At 42.9% G+C, this 22,018-nt stretch overlaps 1 protein-coding gene and 1 non-coding gene across 2 annotated transcripts in view; one reads left to right on the plus strand and one right to left on the minus strand.

Moving 5' to 3' along the window:
* Window positions 1–22,018, minus strand: part of dlgap4b (discs, large (Drosophila) homolog-associated protein 4b) — a 251,462-nt gene that overhangs the window by 60,934 nt on the left and 168,510 nt on the right. The window lies entirely within an intron of this gene.
* Window positions 2,344–2,433, plus strand: trnastop-uca (transfer RNA opal suppressor (anticodon UCA)). The gene has a single exon. It is a non-coding gene; the product is annotated as a tRNA-Sec (tRNA).

Here is a 22,018-nt window from a genome sequence, read left to right on the forward strand (position 1 = left end):
TTCTCCAAAGCTACTCTGTGTTTGCGATTGCAGAGCTTACAGGTTAGGGCAATACCACAGACATAGCATTTGTACTCGGAATGTCAGTTACATTTTAAAGCACAGTCAGCATGTAACAGATATTGCACCTGTGTGCAGAGCCCCAGGCACTATGATTTAAAGCACAGTTACACCACTACCACAATTGTAGCATATGTATGCACAGACTCAGATATCAGAGTTTAAGGTACAACAGAGACAAGCGTTACAATAGAAATAGCACATACGGGCAAAGCCTTAAATGTCAACGTTCAAAGCACAGGTGGCTCTGTAACAACAACTTGCATTTAAATAACTCCTTCAATTGAGTGAAGGGTTGCAAGGCCTTTCATAGGCCTCCTGCTAGAACCATTATATGATTCTCAGAGATGCTACTGCACTGGGAGCTAACATGAGGCAGTGAGAATAAGGGTGGATAGGAATTGATGCGAGTTAAGATAAGGCAGCAGAGTTTTGGATTGGGTCAGGTAATGGGTATAGAATGTGTGCCCACTGTTCTAGTTAACAGAGATTGCAGTGCCACAAACAGCATTTGCACAGCCCCAGATAACCACTGATTACAATACCACAACAGCTGACCCAGTAGGTAAAGAAAGCAGTGAAACAGGATATTGCACAGAAACAGCATGCATGTGCAGAACTTAGGTACTCCAAATAACATGGTACAATAAACCCTAAATGTTGTTGATAAACACACGGAAAGCAGTGCAATAGACATTATTTATGCATTATTAGTCTCCATTATCAATTTTACACATGCACAGAAAACAATGCAACAGATACCAAATTGCAATTATATAGTGGCTTTAACATGGAAAATGTCAGAGGAGAAAAGGAGTGGGTGTTAAAGCTTAACAGCTAGGCGAGATGACTGCATACATGGTTGAAGAAAAAGGCTTCGAGGAACCCTTTAGTGAGGAGGGAGGTAGATGGGTTTGGGAAAGTGTTCTTAAGAATAGGATTGAGGTGACTAAAAGCTCTGTCACCAAAGGTAGATTGGAGAGGGGAGAATGTAAAGGAACCTTTAGTCACCAAACTAGATGACATAGGAAATAATGTAAAACTGAAGGAGATTGCAGAGGTAGAATGGGGTAAGACCGTAGAGACATGGGTGAGATATTAACTCACTCAAAACCCATTTACTTACACAAGAGTTTAAAATCAGACCAATGTTTTTTTTAATTTGCTTCATGGGGGAACTGGGGGCCAATTTAAATCAGTTAAGATGGGATGGTAGATGAGTGGATTTTAATGCAGAACAGAATTTCAGATGATTTGAAGCTCCTGGATGACACGGCTTGTGAATACAAAGGCCCAGAAATTATGACTCAAATCAAATAGAAATAATAGTACCAAAGGCTCACTGGTCAAGTAAACATGTAGGAAGTACAATGGAAGTAGCTTTGCAATAAGGGCAGAGTTGAACAAGCACGTACAGAATAATGCAACCAGAGGAGTACTCAAAACATGTGCATTCAGAGTCTCAGAAAGCTCAGAGATAATGGCCAGAATTTTCCCGTCGGCGATTTGGGGGCGGGGCCCGCTCACCAACGGGAAAATGACGTGGAATGACATCGGGAGGAACCCCCGACGTCATCCCGGTCCCTTTAAATTTTTAGGATGGCGGGCGGACAGCGAAATCAGCTGTCTGCCCGCTGACCTCTCAATGGCCAATTAAGGCCATTGACAGGGTAATTAAGATCTTTAAAGACCTGCCTGTCCAACCTTAAGGCTGGCGGGCAGGCCAGGAGCCCCAGCGGGCTCTTGATAATACATGAAATCTCATCCACTGGCGGGATGAAGTTTCATGTCCGTTTTAAAAAAGTTTAATAAAGTTTATGTCGTTTTTATTAACATGTCCCATCTCGTGTGACATTGTCACATGAGGGGAACATGTTAATAATATTGTTATTTTTCTATTTTTTAACTTTTGTGCACTGTCACTAATCTCCCTGAGACAGCACTTAGTCTCAGGGAGCAGTGCGCTCTTTCGTCACTTTGACAGCTGGGGATTCCCTCCCCCCACTGCACAGGAAGTGCTTCCTGTCGGGCAGGCCGCTGGGTGGGCCTTAATTGGCCCGCCCACTCAAAATGGCGGCGGGCCCCATTTCAGCGGCGGGGGTCGGCTGTCTGCCCGCTGCCGAGCCGGTGGGGCCCGCACGCCCACCAAGGGCAAAATTCTGCCCAATAGATCTATTCCATAACAGCGTGAATCGAGATTTGAAAGAGAGGATTCTCCACTGTTAACTGTAAAGTAATTGAGTATTTAACTGTGGTCAGGTGGGTGGTCATTAACAGGGATTTGCTTGTGTTTCAGTGGTCTGGGGTGCAGGCTTCAAAAAAAAAACCTGTAGCTGTCTAGCGACAGAGTGGTTCAATTCCACCTTTCAGGCGTTGCTGCTGAATGGATAGGTGTTTTGGAAAGTCATATACATAGGAGCAGACTGAAACTGTGATTGTTGGGTTAGGAGGTGCACGTCTACAATGAGTATCTCTGTAAATATAAGTTTGTCTAGTATATAAAAAAAATAGGCTCCAGTTCTATTCTTAATTGCCTGACTTTGTGGATTACACCATCTTTTATTTTTGCCTGGTATTATTGCTATTTGCAGCTGTGTAAGCGTTGGCGGCCAGGCTGAAGAAAAGTCAGGGACCAGCCAGTCTTAAAAATTAGAGCTAGACCTTTCAGGAATGAAATTAAGAAATACATCTACACACAAAGGGCAGCGAAGATTCGCACTCTCTTCTGCAAATGGCAGTTATTGCTAGCTCACTTGTTAATTTTAAATCTGATAGATTTTTGTTAAGCGAATGTATTAAGGAATATGGGACATGGGCAGGTATATGGAGTTAGGTTGCAGATCAGCCATTTTTTCACTGAATGGTGAAACAGGCTTGAGGGGTTGAACTGCCAACTCCTGTTCCTCTTTTTTGTTTTGCACTCGGCAACTTCAATCATGAATTAAAAGCTGTATCTTAATTAATAACAAAATATATGTCTTGTATTGGAAATCTCTCCACTAAAGGACAGCAATTCCAGTTAGCTTCAGCAAAGATTCTGGGAGTGAGTGAGACTATTTAAAAAAGTGAGCAACAAAGTTTGTGAAAGTGTAATGAAGTTAGATCTGCCCATCTTGATGACACACGTGCATTATGTCCTTTGTAATGCTGGCCGAATTTTTCCGTGCCCGACGGTGTCGGGCGTGTTTGGTGGCATGAGTGGACAATATGGCGAGAAGGCCAAAAATCGGTTTCATGATGTTGTGAAATCAGTTTGTGATCGTCTGCTCTGCCTGCCAATGGCAGGCCACATTCCCTGCCAACGGACGTTGGGAACCTCACTGTAATATATCAGCATATCATTATAAGGCCAGCCCACCAGACTCATCGCTCCCTGCTGGATTGTCCACCCACGTCAGCAGGAAAACATGTTGACGTGCTTCACAACAGCATTTATAAGGCGTGCACATGGCAAGCTGCACTTTGCTTGGGGACTTCAAGGTTTGTTTGCCTACCTTGCTTCAGTCAGCACTCACAGTCATCAGCGCCAGGCTTCACAGACAGCACCACATCACTTTTAGGGGGGCTCATGGGTAGGTCTCTACCTACCAGATCAGCCACATGTGGGTGGATTTCCAATGGCTGCAGGGCAAGGTCTTGCTTCGGGAAGGGGGAGTAGTGGCCTCAGGCAAGGGAAGGGGCTGCAGGACGAGAGCTGTACCGGGGTGGGAGGGTATCCCAGAGTATGTGTGGGGGCACATGTTGATCTATGCAAGTGGCCTCAAGATGGTGAGGGCTGAGTAGGCAGTCTCCAGGTGAGATGAGGCTAGCTGGACATGTGAAGGTATGTGTGTGAGAATGGGTGGTGATGTCCCTTGAGTTGGCAATGAGAGAGATACCAGTGAATGTGTGATGGGCTCAAGTGTGTGAACTTAGAGTGACGAGGTGATTGCCATACCCTGGCTGCACAGATGAGATCATTCATCCTCTATCTACATTGGATGGCCAACCTCTTCTGGGCAACATTGACACTGATTACCACTGCCATCGTCTACCAAGCCGGAGTGGTAATGTAGCTGCCCCTCCTGTGGCCAGAGCGGGGGTAGAGGATATCACAGCGGACCTCCACAGCATCCAACAGGCGCTCAAAGGCTACAATCTTCTTGCCTTTCGGAGCCATTTCTTCTTTGCTGCTGCCCTGGGCTGGAAGTACTTTAGATGTGGTGCCTGGCATGATGAGGTGGCGAGAGGAAGGCAAGCAGGCGAATCGGATCCCACCTGCCATTAAAATGGTGTGTATCCAGGAATACATTATTAATGAGGCGGATTTGGGATGATATGGTGAGAAAAGCCACCATTGCGGCCGGCAGGTAAACCATCATTTTACCCACCTGCTACTGCACTTAGTGCAAATCTGGGACGATTCCGCCCTCTATCTCTGTGTGCTTTAAGTTGTGGTGTCTAAAGCTGTGCAGACTTGGTGCATCCATTGCATGGGGATTTGTGTTAATTAATGCTCTACACACATCTTTTTGTTTATAAAGCATGACAATTTGATGGGATACACACTGGAGTGTTATTATTGGTGAAGGCGGGGAGAGCGAGAAAGGCATATTGCTAGATTTTATGAGCTGAAGCTCCCACAAACTTAAATGGTTAGAGAATCCTATGGGACCTGCTAACCTCCACACCTGAATTCCTAATAGATGATATTTGCATGTGACATTCTACATGGTGAATGGAATATTGTAAAATCTAACATGTACTGCTGTTCACAGCCACACAGTATATTCTGTTTTTGTACAGACCATATCTTAAAAAAGAATTTTAATAATTAGATGCAAAATTGCAGCTCTCATTTGCTTCACTAGTTTAGTTGATATTATCGACACAGAGCTGAGCCAAACAAACTGGAAGGTCTTTTGACCTATGGTGAGTTAGCTGATTGCAGCTGGTGCAGCAAAAGGTGCCGTACAATTCACATCTATAGCAGTCGACCTGGGAAGATGACAGTCGGGTAACTTCGTGCTGCTAACAATTAAGTTAACCCAATGGAAAAATAAGATTGCCTGGCGAGAAGAGTTTTGGCCTCAGCTGCAGTCCTCCTATGGTTGAGTAGTCTGCTAGAATTCACTATCTAGGCTTACAGAAGAGGAAGGGCAGATTTCAGAGGTACTGGGCAATGATTAGCACCCATGGAACCCATATGCCAGCAGAGTCAAAACTTTCAGGAGGTGTGTATGACAGAAATTTGCAAGGAATGCCTATGGGATGTCCTAATGCATCAAAGATGCTATATAAATGCAGGAGGTTGTTGTAGTTATTGAACTACACTACTCCTAAAACTCCTCTAATCATTTTTGGAGGCTGCATTTCAGAATTTTGGCTAGATGATAATTTTCATCAGATCGTGGGTATTGTGGTTCCTACAAGGGCAGTGTCTACATTTTTTTTTACCCACACTGTGTACCTACTGACTTTGCACGACCTTAAATTAGATAGAGGTGAAGATGGGGAAGGGAAAGAAGGAAGCTGAAGGCAGTGGAAGAGCGATGGTGGAGTGAAAGCTAGGGGATGGAGGAGTTGAGTTTGTGCAATAAAGCAGATAAGAATGATTGCCCAGCAGCCCTTGGAAAATTGAACTTGCAAAAGAGTGTAAAACTTCCTCACTCCTGAAAAGGATCAGTGCAGCTGGTAGCTATGCATTGGCTATATCTTTTATTGCTTTGAGGTGTCTCCTGGGTTTAAAGATAACAATTATTGCATAGCCCTATTCATTTAAGAAGCTTTTTTCATATGCATCACCAATTTGTCTGACAATCTCATTGTTAACGTAACTTCTATCACCAGGCAAATAAGTATTTGTTTTCTGTCCCATGCACAAAAGTGTACCTGTGCAACAGGTAAAAATATCCTGGTACCTTGCAAAAAATATTTTACTTTGGAACCTTTCCCAACGAAGCCTGAGGAGCTTTTTGCAGAGCACAGCACACCCAGATTTAGCTACAGATTATTTACTACCTGTTTTCCTTACTTCCTGGAGGAAAACGGCTAAACAGCTAAACAAATCGTACAAATTAAACTCTCATTTCCTTTATCCCCCAGTAGTTCTATAATACAATAATGTACTCGTGGAACAATATGAAACCAGATGGTTTACCTGAGAAAAATAATAGATATGATTATGTGCAGGTTATTGAACAAATCTGCTTTATTGTTTTTACCATCCCCAATCCTGTTACACAAACTGTAACTTCATAAGTTAATATTATAGTATGTGCTGAATAATGCTCGCAGATTAATGTCCCCAGATAATACGACGGTGATCCAGTTATCAGTAGCAACTACATAATGACAGCTTAGATTCATGATTTAGAAATTAAACTGTAGTAGAGGGGCAATTGGTTTACAGAGGTTACAAGCCAAATTAAACAGGTCAATTCTGGAAATCTTTGGATCCTGTCATATTTAGCAGAAAATTGAAGCTTTCAAAATTTGTAACATTAAATTAGTCTGTAAAGAATTTTCTGAAATTCTGTTACAAAGTAAAACTGCACCTCCCTTAACGGCACCCCGCCACCACCCCCTAGGAGGAGAAATAGGTCATTCAGCCCCACGAGCCTGCTCTGCCATTCAATAAGATCATGGCTGATCTGATTGTGGCCTCAACTCCACATTCTGCCTACCTCCAATAATTTTTGGCTCCCTTATTAGGCAATAATCTATCCACCTCTGCCTTAAAAAATATGAATTGGCCCTGCCTCTACCGCTCCCTGGGGAAGAGAGTTCCAAAGATTCACGACCCTCTGAGAGAAAAAAAACTCTTCTCATCTCTGTCTTAAATGGGACACCCTTTTTTTAAAACTGTTTCCCCTAGTTCTAGTCTCTCCCACACAGGGAAACATCCTATCAGCATCCACCCTTTCAAGAACCCCTTATGTCTCAATAACATAAGATCCCTACAAATATCTCTGTCAATATCAGCACCTTAATCTCTGAGTTCACCATCATGATTTATTAGCCATCTGAATCTTCCTGCATTTCCAAACCTTGCAAAGTAGAAAAGTTGAATGTAAGAGTTTATTTTGTTTGCACTGCAATGTTAATTGTTGTCATTAATGGTTGGTATGCCTTAATGTTTCAGCAAACGTTTATGTTGTAGGAATCTGAAGACAAATGCATCGCATCGTCTGCCACAGTTCTCCCTGCATGCAGTAAGAAAATGTATAACCCAGCTGGAGCACAGCCCAGCTCTTGCCACTATACAATATGCATGTAGACAAAACACTGTAGGGCATCTGATAATTGGAGTGGGCATCGCAAAGGTTGCACTTGGAATGGAAAATTACCAAAATGTGTGAGCCCCTATTTCTTGACTCCCTTCTCTTCCAATTAACATAACCCTCCACTTTTAACATCAACACAATTCAACCTTAAGAGTATCAAACCACAAGGAAGGTAGTCAACAACATCCCATTTCCATCCAATATATTAATGAACACCCTAAGCTGTCTCTCTGCTGTTTCCATCTAGTAAACAACAAGCTCAACCTCTCATGCTCACATGCCAACAATGAATGTCATTCCAATTTCCATTTGGTTCTTTTCTGTCCTTACCTCTGAGTGATGTAATCTCAATTATACCATGACTCATTCAGATATATAAACTCTGTAAATACTGACTGAAAAATTACAGCTGATAGAGACATAAATGAACAAACCACATGTAATGGCATTGAGCCATTAGAACACCCTAGACAGCAAATATTGCAGGATGCTGAAGGAGACATGAAGAAAAATTGTGGGGCACAGTCTAGCATCACATAAGAATCATTAAATATTAGAGAAGTTCCACAGGATTGGAAAGAAACATTCCATTAAAAATTTAATTAGGGGGAACAAATCTGATCCCTTAATCAACATCAATAGGAGAAAGATTTTGCATTTTTCTGACATCTTTTACACCCTTGGAACATTCCAAAGTGATGCCTAACTAACGCAGTACTTTTGAAATACCAACACTATTGTTCTGTAGGCAAATATGGCAGCCAATTTATACACAGCAAGACCCTATGAATAGCAAATGATTAGCTAAAAGCAAGAAGTTATGAGTACAAAGAACAGATTTGTGTGGAGAGGAGAGTAGGGCAACATTTATGGAGGGTGACTGTGAATCATGGATGAGAAACTGCAATAGGATAAGTGAGTGTGAGTGTTGATTGTCCTCTTCCTCCTGTCCTTGAGAGACCCTGCCTCAGATCCTACAACAGGATCTCCAGGTAAGAGTGAAAGACCTGGGGAGAAGTCTCCCAGATCTCCTCTCCATTCTTGTGGTTGCTGGAACCTCAAAAATTTATGTGTAGTTGAGACAATCTAACCCATGCTTGGATCCAGTTAGTTAGAAATCCTTCCTTTGACAGATCGGCTGCATCATTCCGCCTGCCTTCTCAATTGGCCAGGGAACCTGGAGTTGGGGTGTTAACACCCTGACTCAGTTTAAGATACTCAGCAAAGCCCACTGAAGCTGTTAATCATATCCCAACCTCCATCATCGTCCTGCTGTTTCAGCAAGGCCCATCAGTTGAAAATTCTACCCATAAATGCAAATGCAGTTCAACACAGTTAGTAAAAAGACAAAGGGCAGGATTTTTCAGTCGGTGTGAGGGGGCGGTGCCCGATACGCCGACACGTAAAATCACGCGCGATGATGTCAGGCGGCGTCCCGACATCATCGCGCAGCCCCGCGATATTTCATTCGGTGGGCCCATGTAAACGGCCTATTAAGGACATTAAGGAACTGATTAAGATAATTGTTAACACTGTCCGTCCAACCTTAAGGTTGGCGGGCAGGCGAAAAGGCCAAGCGGCCTTCGCGTTTTTTAGGAAACCTCATCCACCAGTGGGATGAAGTTTCCTAAAGCTTTTATTAATTAAATAAAACATTTTTCACAAATATATGAACCCGTCTCATTTCATGGGACACAGTCACATGAGGGGACATGTTTAAATGAATTTTTAAACCTTTTATTCACTATTCACAATAGCGATTCAATCTCCCTGAGGCACGGAGCTGCCTCAGGAAGGTTGAAGCGCTCTTTTGCACGCATGCATGAAAGAGCGCAGGCCCGACTCTCCCTCCTCCCCACCGCCTGCGTAAAATGGCAGTGCGGAGCCGTTTGCGGGTGGCAATCGGCTCCACCACCGCCCCTGCCCGCTTCCACTGAGCCCGCCTGCCACCTGAAAAATTCAGGCCAAGGAATCAAACGAGAGCTGGTGAGACCCAACGAAAAATCAGGGTCACTGCCAAATCCTTCACACTGAAGTGTGTCAATGACAGCAGGAGTACTCTCACAGTGTAAAAGTTCCATTCTACATAAAGAAATGTTACTTGTAAGAGGAACTAGAAGGCATCATTGTCAGTGGAACAATACCCCAGTTTGATTCACTATCTTCATGCTAGGAGGAATAAGAAAATTAAATGAAAGAATAAAATGAACAAGGAAACAGTATAGAATGCGTAACCTTTGGTTTCCAAGTTAAATCTATTGCATATTTTATAGAAGTTCTCCATTTACAAGCTTTTGAGATTTACCTGTGTTGAATCTTTTAGAGGGTACGTTTTTTAGGGTACATAACAACGTTAGAAGCCAAAAATGTGGCGACTGTGGGCAATCTGCCTGTCAACATCCAAAAATAGACAAAAAGCATTTAATCCCCCGAAATATCACACCAGGGACAAGAATACCGATACTGGAAATATGACTTCCTTCTACTTATCTTTTGACTGTATTCAGTTAATACAAGATTTTTATTTGTTTTAAAACATAAAGTAGAAAAGTCTGCAAACACATAGGCAGGTTCTTACGAAGGTTACGTGTTTTTTCCTCTTTACAGATGTTGACTGTATTGCTGTTTATTTCTATCATCTTCTGTTATTTCAGATTTCTAACATTTTCAGTCTTTTTTTCCTTTTGTGTACTGGTTTAAGCTGGGTACTTTTTGACCACCCCAAACAAAAATCATACACTCCCCAGAGAGAAAAGATGCAGGCTTTAACAAAATCGATTTCTCACCCACTCTCAGCAGGTGTAGGTCCTGCTAGGCCGATCAGGTGGCATGCTGCTGGGCCTGGATTGCACATTTCTCTGTTTTCCCCAGTGTATTTATTGTCACTATTATCTGCTGTATTTCTCTTGTCAGAGCATAAGAAATAAAGCAGGTGACATGGACAATAAAAAAATTGCCTCTCAATGCAAGCAGTAAAATATAAACAGAGGTTTGCCCATTTTTCAACATTCAGCAATAAGAAGAACCAAATTGTTGGTCAGCCCCGTATCAAACAGTATCAATCAAGGTCCATTGTTCCACATTTTTCTCTTCCCTGTACCCCGCCCCCACACTCTTCTCTAATTTAGCCTTCCTCTTCTAAGGCAGTGAATAATAGTGGGGATCGGTTTCATACACAGATGTTCCCTTTCATCCCTCACCCAAATAGCTATCATTTACAGTTTCCTGTTCTAATATGCATCACATGTATTTACCCTGAAAGCTATTGGCCATTCCTGGGCTAAGTGACTTAATTATTTCTGATCTTTGTGACTGCTGTTCATCTCGCATAGATTTGTCAGCTGTAAATAAGCATGGACAGTGAGTTATAGTGAGCTGTTTCTGATCACATCCTTATTTAACATTCATACACACACACAAACACTAGTATTTCTCAGTAGCTCGGGCATGCTGAGATGAAATATAGAGCCCTATTGCAACAGTAGCTGAGATTGGCCATCTCGGCATATGGTAAGGATTTGAGAAGAGCCCTTCTGACCTGCATGATTCAGTGCCATTCTACACAATGGGCCTGGCTTCCAGGACTTCCAACCTCTGCTCTGCCAATCTACTAACCCATCCAAAACCTCAGGGATAGCACCATTTTAATATTTGCTGTATGGGTCTTTCAAGGTGCTAAGAGGCACATATCTCATTTTGCCGTTGGTAGGAAGAGCCAAGGACCATTATTGGCCAAAGACTAAATGGTACAAAATTCTTAACTATTCGCATGAAACCCAAGAATTGTGAAGGTAAATGACCTCTCCTTAATGTCTTGGGCTTTCTGGAGGTTATGGCAGAAACCGTGGGCAGGATTTTACGTGTCGGTGAGCGGGTCACGCGGTGACGTTGGGGGGAACTCCCGATGTCACCGCATCCCATTTAAATTTTCGGGAAGGTGGGGGCGCAGCGAAATCAGCTGCGTGCCCGCCGACCTGTAAATGGCCAATTGAGGCCATTGACAGTCAATTATGTAATTAAAGGACCTGCCCATCCAACCTTAAGGTTGACGGACAGGCCAGGAGCCCCGGCGAGAACTAGAAAAAGCATGAAACCTCATCCACATGCGGGATGAGGTTTCATGTAGCTTTTAAAAAATTTTAATAAAGTTTTGTTAAAATTATGGACATGTCCCAACTCATGTGACATTGTCACATGAGGGGATATGTTAGGGAAATTTTACTTTTCTATTTTTAGGTTTTGTACATTTTGAGCCGATCTCCCTGAGGCTGCACTTAGCCTCAGGGAGATGAGTGCGCTCTTTTGTTCACATGCACGAAAGAGTGCACTCTCAATTTTGGGATTCACCCCGCCCACAGGGAGCGCATAGCGCTACTGTGCGGACGCCACGCTGGGTGGGCCTTAAGTGGCCCGCCCACATAAAATGCCTCCAATCGGAGGCGCTGATCGGAAGTGCGCCTGTGTGCACCCGCCCTTCAACTTCCCCCCGCAACGGGGGGAAAATTCAGCCCCATGGGTGTAATTAATCCCTGGCCTAACAGCCAAACCATTCGTATGTCAGGAACCTGAATGGTGGAGGGAGCGCTTTTCCGTGGCTCTTTAACTGAGTCACGGTATTATCATCCTGCCTCTGTCTTCCCCATGCAATTAGGCATGGTGGAAGGACAATGTGTCCATTCTGTAAAAGAAAGGCTTTCCAATTAAAGGGACACCATCATGGGTTACAACAGCTGCCCAGTACTTGGAGATTTGATGCTACAGCCTCACTTGGCCATGGCTGAAGGCCTTCATTTTCACTGAACCCAAGCCGATGTTACTTTTAGGGGATTTAACTTGCTGCACTCACCCAAACCCACCTTCCCTTGTTTGGGAAAATTAACCCCTATATCTACATCCAGCAGGCATGGGATCCACCAAGTGTAATAGGAGCAAACTGGGATATATTCCTGAAGTAGAATGGGAACACCCCCAATCATGCCCCCAAAATCAGTGCAGAATGGAAAGGGAGAAAGCCTAAGAAGGCATGTCCCGCATTGTTGTGCAATTTCCAGGAACAGATGCATGGAACGGAAACCTGGCAAATCTATGTTCCACCTCAAACTACAACCCCTTGGCAGGATTTATGGCATCTTCTCATTCTTCTAGGCTTCCAGAATTTCTCATCCACTCCATTGAATAGTTGGGAAAACTTGCCCGTATCCATATTTCCTGTACACTTATATGGTCCATTTAGTATATCTGACTGAAAGGACATAATCATTTCCCACACTAATCATTCAATAAATTCAGCTACAATTCTTTTGTATGCAAGAACTGAAGGTAGCATTAACAGTGCTATACTGGTGTGATGTGTGTCAGCTGTTTCTCAACACTAGGGAGAAATAATTGTTTTACATTGCAACCTTGGATAGATAGTGAACAAAATTCTTAAAATGTAGATTTCTTTTCTCTCTCCTAAATTACTTCAATTCACACAGGTACTGAGAAGCTTAGTGTAAATGAAAGATCAACAAATATTTATTGTGCACGTTTTGTTACAATGACCTCTTAAAATATTGTAGTCTACATCACAAAAGCACCGTTGCACACTTCAGTATGCAAGTGGTCTCAAATATTTAACCAAATGATCCCTATGTAAGTACAATACTGTCAAATGCTCTTTAAGCCTTAAACCCTTCAATTTCCTGATCATTATTTGAATTCAAGAGCGAATAGATGCAATCCATTTTCCACATACCTCTGTTCCTATTTTGAGTTGTAGGAAATCCGTATATAAACAAAATACAAATAAATGTCTCAGCTTATTCTGTTCTTCAGTTGTCTGGTCTGTCACTTGACTGATACCAGATACCCCACTGCTTTCCCAGAATCCAGTCTTAATCATTGCCAATTTTGTGCTATTAGAACCCGGAATCTGGCAACAACCCCAATCTCCTTATTCTGCTCTATAGAACACATTACCTGGCAGCAATCCCAAATTGAACAAATAGAGAGTAAAGTAGATCATGCTGGAACTCAGAGACAAAGAACAGATCAAAGATGAATTTAACTTCCTGTTGTAACTGTTAAATATGTACATACATTGACTGATAATTGCTTTTGTTGTTATGTCCTGCTTCTGCTCTCACGGAGAGAATATTCTGCTTTGTAAAGGATTTATTAATTTTGTGCCACTGTTCAAATGCATAAAATTTGTGGGATTAAAAGGAAGAAATTTGTGCACATCCAGAATAAAAACTTGAGCTTAATTTCAAACAAAATTTCTAAGTCTACCTATTTGGTGTAAATGGGGTGAAATAGCTCTGTCTTGGCACCTGAAGTTTTCTTTTAAAATTTAGAATTGTTCTTATTTCATCATTTTATACATTTAATTAGCTGCAACCATCACAGATCAAGTCTGCGATTCTCATTTGTGTCTTTCCCCCAGTGACTGAAAACATGCAAAATCTGATTGCAGACAATGCTGTTTCCATAGCACCGAGATTATACATATGGTCTATTCCAGTCAAACCCTGTGGCATGCTGATTCCTGGGGAGAAGCATCACTGATGGAATAAATTACATATGTACACAAAGAGACAACCAAATAAGTACAGTCAATAGCCAAAAAAGAGAGACAAGATTGTAAAGCCTGGAAGCTAAAAAAACGAGAACAAAATAGAACGAGAAAGTTGGAAAAAGGAAAGATGTGCCATCTGTCATTAAATCTTTCTTTGTTCCCACAGTTTATGCTTTAAAGTGCTTTACATGGTTGAGGTACCTTGCAAGCAAAAACCTACACTCCAGTCTATTATGAATGAAGACCGATGGCTGTGGGCAACAATTTTGTTGGCTTAGGGTTATACTGGTACTACAAGTGCCTGATTTGGAGATGACAATTACTGCTTGAGCATTCCAGTGTTGTTACAGCTGTTTATTCAGTGTCCTTTGTGCAAACCCTTGGCAAGACACGTGATGGACACTCCTTTTATTGCCTTGACATTGTGCTTGCAATATTTATCATTTAAACCAGTCTGATACCTATTTTCTTATTTATGACTCTTATTTATTCTTTATATTTCTTAGATAATTTATTGAAAATTGTTTTTAAAAAATTTATAAAAGCCAGTTTTCTCATAAGAAAGAAATAACTTGTAGTCATCCAGAACTTATCATAGCCTCAGGACAACCCAAATTACTTTGCAGCCCACAAGATACTTTTTAAGTCTTGTTATGTCGGCAAATGCAGCAGCCAATCTACATACAGAAAGGGACCACAAATAGCAAATGTGTAAGATGACCAATTAATCTCTTTTTCCAATAATTTATAATTTTTAAAATATTTTTTTAATATATTTTTCTTTTCCCACCTATTTCTATTATTTTTAAATTTATTTCCATCCATTGTTTTATCTCCACCTTTAACCTATTTCGATCCCTTCCCCCCATCCCGCCCCCACTAGGGCTATCTGTACCTTGCTCGTCCTGCTTTCTACCCTTTATGTCACCATTAGCACATTCCTTAGCTAATATCGCCACCGTCAACACCCCTTTGTCCTTTTGTCTATGACATCTTTGGCAATCTCTTCTTTACCTCTACCTATCACTGGCCCTCTATCCAGCTCTACCTGTCCCACCCGCCTCAACCAGCTTATATTTCACCTCATTTCTATTTTTCCTTAGTTCTGATGAAGAGTCATATGGACTCGAAACGTTAACTGTATTCCTCTCCTGACAGATGCTGTCAGACCTGCTGAGTTTTACTAGCTATTTTTGTTTTTGTAATCTCTTTTGCTAGATTGGTTGCCTGATGAATGTTGGCCAGGACATCAGGATAACTTCATTCATATTGTGCCATGGGCTGATTTACATTGGCTGTAAAGATAAATTAATGCCTCATTCAAAAGGTGGCACTTCCAACACTATAGCATTCCCTCAACACCTCACGGAAGTGTTCAGACTAAATTATGCTCTCAAGTCCTAGAGTGGGATTTTCACCCATAACTTTCTAAGGGTTGCCAAACTGAAACATTTAGTGAGTACATTTGGCCCATATTTACTTGACCTATCTGGTGATTCAAATGTTTCTAAATCGTTAACTCCTCCTTCCTTCACAAGATATTTCTTCTGTGCAAATGTTGAAGATGTTAATGCTGTGCCAAAGATAAGGTCTTCACTTGAACTGAAATAGCGCCAACTTGTTTGCAGAGATGGGAGAATTTACACAAATATACACGGGGTGAAGAAAATCTGTTGTTGAGAGTGTGAGAGCAGAACTGAAGTTAATAGAATAGGATAAAAGCAAAAACTGCAGATGCTGGAAATCCAAAACCAAAAATAAAAATACCTGGAAAAACCCAGCAGGTCTGGCAGCATCTGCGGAGAGGAACACAGTTAATGTTTCGAGTCCGTATGACTCTTCAACAGAACTGTTGAAGAAGAGTCATACGGACTCGAAGCGTTAACTGTGTTCCTCTCTGCAGATGCTGCCAGACCTGCTGAGTTTTTCCAGGTATTTTTATTTTTGTTTAATAGAATAGGAAGTGTGGGGTTATTCTGGAGAAAGGGTGAAAACAGATGTTTAATGGTTGTTGTGCTAATAAAATAAGCCTGCTTGTTGGTTTGACTTCAGTGTGCAATTTTGGTCCTGGTTGCAGATTATCATAATTTGAATTTACCTGAAAGCGCTAAAACAGAGACTCCTGCAGACTTAGCCTGCAAATGTTGATTAGACACAATGGGTGGAATTTTACACCAGGGGGATTTTATGGTCAATGGAGTTTAGAATGGCTCGCCGCATTTTATGAACCCGTTCCCGCTGTGGTGGGGCTGTAAAATTCTGGCCAATTTTCTTGGAGCAGTAAATGTGGGTTCCACGCACCCACTTTCATTGAAGGTGTGCAGTGGGCTAGCTGACACAGTTAAGGGGGTGAATTTCACAGGGAGATTTATTCCTCACCCCCAACAGCCCTCGATCGGCACCCCGCCGACTTTAAATCCGTCTGCTCGCAGTGGCCTTAACTACTTGAGAGTGGGATTTCTACCACTCAGGGACAGGAAGTCCCGCCCTAGAGTGCTGACAGCTAATCTGATTGGCCGGCAGCTCTGTATCCCTAGCAGCGCTGGAAAACAGTAGTGGCAACTGATGGGACGACAACCAGTACCGAGGAAGGAAAAACATGGATCCTCGACTTTAAGGTAAGTCTGGGCATTTTGGTCAGAGACCCCAGTGAGGGAGGACAGGGGTGGTGCCGTTGTGTTTTAGAGACCAGGTGGGGGTGTCCCCAATAGGTTTCCAAAGTGGGAATCCCCCCCAGCCCCACCCCCTCTTCCTCACCACCTTTACCAGTGCAGTGTAACCTGCTGACTTGCCACCTTACTTCTGCCATCCCCAGTTGCACATACAATAGCAGCGGAGGCAGAAAGAGGTCCTCAAGTGACCACTATTTTGCCCCTTAAGGGCCTCAACAGGACCCAGGGTGGGCAGGCTGCCTTACCTGGCCATGGTAATGTGGCAGACAGCTCAGGGGTGGGCAGGAAGACAGTGGACTAGCTGCTTGTTTTATCTTATGTGGCCCCTGCCTTCAAATACTCCGGTGGGGGGGGGCTGCAAAATTCACTCCCAGGTTTCAGGATGGCTCAGGGACCGATTGAGAGGGTGCACATTTTCTATAATATGGCACAAAAGTCTTGGCAGAGGACAGCCAGAGCAGTAGAAATGCCCTGTACCTGCAGTGAGGGGAAGAAGTCCTCCTTACTTTCTTCTCCCTCTCTCCTGAAGCAGCTGGTGCTGCTCTGCCTAGCCTCATGTCCTTCTCCCATTCCACCTGCAGGCCAAGGGAAACTCCTAACAAGATGCCCCAGATCAAGTACTCCCTTTTTGCTGGAGACTCCTATAAGGAGTCCAATGGGTAGAGTTGCATAGCACTTACTCTTTTTAGGTAAAATCCTGACCGAATTTCCAGAATAAATGTTGCCAGAGTGTCGGTCTTGACAAAGTTTCCTGACGTATTTCAAAAGTCTCGTTCAAACCTCCGGAGCAAGTGAACAATAAAATGTATTATACCATTAAGTAGTGCTCAAAATCTTCTGCGACAATTTATTTACTTCTAATCAGCTGGTTACTGTAAGGAGAGGGCCTTACGTCAAGTGTTAGCCACCAAAATACCATGCAACATCCTTAATGAACGTGCCAGGTAATTTAAGTGGCAATCAGCCCCATAACAATGCTTTGGGAGGCTGTTCCTAGCACAAGCTTCAAATCCTTTACCAAGATGTTGTCTTGCACTAAATGTTTGCTAAACTGACATTTCATCTTAAGACCCCATCTTAGCCACCTCAGAGGCCTTTTACCTGGGGAAAATTGTGCCCAGAAGGTTTAATGAGAAAATAGTATTCGCAGAGAACAGGGAAAGGAAGTGGCTTTAAGATAACTTGGGATTAAAACCATCATTAGCAAATGAAAAGGCACATCAAAAGATCAAATGAGAAAATCATGAAGTTGGAGTCAGCTTTGAATGGTTTGCATGCAGATGTACAAAATCTTAAAAACAAAATTGGCAAGTTGGAAATATTCATAATTATAGAAGAAATGATATAGTGGTTATAAAAGAGATGTGGCTTAATTTTAGACAGCACTGGGAACTTAAAATTTCTTGCTGATAATATTTTCAGAAGAAATTTATAAGAAGGGAATAAAGGAGATGTGGTAGCAATATTAGCAAAGAATCCTGTCAGAGCTAGTCTGTAAGGATGCTGGTGGAGGTAGTATTCAGACAGAATCCATATGGATGGAATTATGAAATAAGGAACAGATAGTGTACAGTTCTTTGTGTGCATTATAGGGCACCAAACAGTGGAAGTAAGCCAAAGGGTTTTAAAAATTATGAAGAGTTTTATCATGGTGAATAGGGAATATATATGCGTGTGTGTATTAAGAAAGGTAAAATAGTTTCAGTTTCATTTATGTTTTACATATGGACCTTGGTGCCTGGGAGTCTGGATAGACTGGTGACTGAAAGGTTTCAGGTCTTTTGACTTTGTTTCTATATATACATTTTTAATGAGGCCTTACAACCCCTGAAGTAAAAGAGATGGATTAAAAGGGGTTGAAAATTCAGTGATTCCGGAAAAAAAAACAAAGTAGGAAAGCAACATCCAGGGACACAGTAAACACAGGAGTTAAGAGATGGGGGGGGGGTGTTCAGTGTTCAGAGTGTGTGTTACAGAGAGAAGACAGGGATTGTAAGCTCTCTGAGAAGAAAAACTGCAAGGCTAGTGGTACAGCAGTTAACTGAATAATCAGTTATGTGACTCAGTAAAGTGATCAGTTTAGCTGAGGTTCTACTGGAAGACTGAATTTAGGAAACTCATTTGTTTGCTCCGCTATTGAAGATACAGTGAGTTTAGTTTGCGGTTCCCGGGGAGGGATATGAATTGGGTGAGAAGCATCAAGTGAATGCTGAGGTATCCACTGAAAGAAAACTATTTGCAACTGTACCAGGCAAGAAGCCCTTGTGTCAAGCTCGTGGTAACTCTTCACTGGTGTTATGCCTCTGTAAAGATATTGCTGGGGTAAAGAGCTAGTGGGAATTTGAATCGTCTTCTTGTGTTTGTATCGAGATCTTTCCAACCTTTTTGTCTGGTATAATATTGTTCAGTTTTCTTGTTTTAATAAACATTTTATTCTTTGTGTTAAAAGTTCATCAGCAGAGGCCTATGAATTTGTTCAGTAACTGTCCTCCAAAGTTTCTAAAAAAAAAAGTTAGGATCTATCAGGCCAGGTTTCACTCTGGGATCTGACTCATCCAGTATTAACAGCAGCTGGGATCGCAACAGGATACTAATGCCTCTGGACTGGAAGCTGTTGACAAGGGATCATGATTTTAATACTTTTTAAGAGAGTGAGGAGCAAGGCTAAGAGAAGTGTTTCTGGAGAGGGGATCCTTCCATAATATCATCTTCAAAAACATAGATAAAGGAAAATTATTGGGAAATCCACTATCTCAATATAATGGACATGCCAAAACAATAGCAATGCTAAAGAACTTAGCAGAAGATATTTCAATCAACCAAATAGGCCCTTAGGCCTATTGATGGCATTAAGTAGCCAATTATTGCTCACTTAAGGCCTCAATCAACCTCCACTGCCATAATATGCTGGGCAGTGACAAGTGTGCGATAGTGGGAGGGCTGTTTCTTTCAACAACATTGCTAAAAAGGTGGGAAGAAAGGGAGGCACATCATTCAGGGGATGCTCTGTGCACCTCAAGGCGAAGCCCTCTCCCTAAAGATGTTACCCCTCCCCACTTTGCACTTTCATCCCTGGCATTCAAACCGCGTCTCCACCCCCCCCACCCTGATAATGGTTTGTTGATTATGTTGTTAAAGATTGTTTCGTACTTAACTATTTGGCTTGGATCTAGTTAACACCCCTGCTCCCCACTTCCCCTCCCACAAACACCATCCAGGGTGCCTCATTCCACCCCATTCTAAAGCCTGGGATGAACTTGGGACCATTGCAAGCAGTACACCCCCTGTAAAATCAAGCCCAGGAAATAAGCAGAAACCGCCCCACTTGCAAGTATAAAAGTTACTCAATGTTCCTTGAAACAGCACACCATGGGCTGGATTTTACTGTCGGCGAGCGGGGGCGGGGCCCGCTCGCCGACGCGTAAAATGACGCGGGGTGATGTCACTGCGCCTCATTTAAATTTTCAGGAAGGTGGGGGCGCAGCAAATTCAGCTGCGCGCCCGTCGACCTATCAATGGCCAATTGAGGCCATTGACAGAGCAATTAAAGTAATTAGTGGGCCTGCCCATCCAACCTTAAGGTTGGCGGGCAGGCCAGGAGCCCCGGTGTGAACTAGAAAAAGCATGAAACCTCATCCACGGGCAGGACGAGGTACATGTAGGATTTAAAACATTTTAATAAAGTTTCTTTGGAAATTATGAACATGTCCCAACTCAGGTGACATTGTCACATGAGGGGACATGTGAGGAAAATTTTATTTTTCTGTTTTGAGCTTCTTCACATTTTGAGCCAATCTCCCTGAGGCAGCACTTAGCTTCAGGGAGATGAGTGCGCTCTTTCGTGCGCATGCGTGAAAGAGCACACTCTCGGTTTTAGACTTTCCCCCCCCTCCCGCACAGGAAGCGCATAGCGCTTCTGTGCGGACGTCATGCTGGGCTGGCCTTAGTTGGCCCGCCCACGTAAAATGGCACCGCGCCTTCGATCGGGGGCGCTGATTGGAAGCGCACCCGCCCATCAACTTCCCCCCCAACAGAGGGGGGGTTTAAATTCAGCCCCATAACAGGATGGCCATTTCATATGGGCAGTTAATACCGTAAAACTGCATGAATATCTAAATGTCATGTTGACGAATTTTAAAATTGCTCCTCTCAAACGCAGCCATTCAAAACTGAAATAGAACATTTGACAGGACACTAATTAGGTGGAAATTGGGCAAAACTCTACTAACTTTCTGATTAGCCTCATTTCTGCCTATTAATTGACAGTTGTTTTTAAGAAAATCTGCCCTGGTTTGCAAAGCAGGAAAAGATTCCATTCCTTAGTTCTGATAAGCGTCACAAAATTAACAAATAAAATGTAGGGAGTGGTGTGTTAGCTTGGTGTCTATGTCCTCCAATGAATGGTAGATGATGAGTTCCATGCTCGAAGGTACTGACTTCAGCCATAATGTCAAGGGGACGTACAGAACTGAGGTTATTTCCTTTCCAGTAAAGAAGGAGGGAAGTTAATCAATCCCATTGGGCTTGTTATACACACCTTCAAGTAAAATCAAGAATATCATTGGAAAAGGCCTGGAAGAAAATTACCTGCCTACCATCTGAACTGGAGAATTGTGGGCTAGATGAAAAGCTAGTCTTGATCCAGTCATTTGGAGATATGAAAAAGCAACCCAGGTGATTTTTCTCCATCTTGAGAAGCTGCTAAGCAGAACAGACTTAAAATTTGAACTCTACACTCAGAAACTAAGGTGAGAATTAAGGCCAAAATTTTTCTGTCAGCGAGTTGGGGGCGGGGCCCGCTCACCGATGCGAAAATGACGCGGGATGACTTCAGGAGGAACCCCCGACATCATCCTGGCCCAGTTAAATCTTCAGGACGGCGGGCGGACAGCGAAATCAGCTGTCCACCTGCCGATCTGTCAATGGCCAATTGAAGCCATTGAAAGGATAATTAACCCAATTAAAGGCCCTGTCCATCCAACCTTAAGGTTGGTGGGCAGGCCAAGAGCCCCGGTGGGCAATAGAAAAAACATGAAACCACATCCACTGGCGGGATGAGGTTTCATGTCCGTTTTAAAAATCTTTAATAAACTTTATGTCATATTTATTAACATGTCCCATCTCGTGTGACATTGTCACATGAGGGGGACATGTTAATAACTTTTTTATTTTTCTATTTTTGAGGTTTTTTAAACTGTCATCAATCTCCATGAGATAGCACTTAGTCTCGGGGAGCAGTGCGCAGGCGCGAAAGAGCGCACTTTCACAGTTGGGGAATCCCTCCCCCCCCCGTACAGGAAGTGCATAGCGCTTTCCATCAGGCAGCCCGCTGGGCAGGCCAACTCAAAATGGCGGCAGGGCCCATTTCGGCGGCGGAGTTTGGCTGCCCTCGCGCCGCCGAGCCGGTGGGGCCCGCCCGCCAGCCAAGGGCTAAATTCTGCCCTAAATGAATTATGTAGCAA

This window comes from Cetorhinus maximus, chromosome 13, assembly GCF_964194155.1.
Source record: "Cetorhinus maximus chromosome 13, sCetMax3.hap1.1, whole genome shotgun sequence".
Taxonomy (NCBI): domain Eukaryota; kingdom Metazoa; phylum Chordata; class Chondrichthyes; order Lamniformes; family Cetorhinidae; genus Cetorhinus; species Cetorhinus maximus.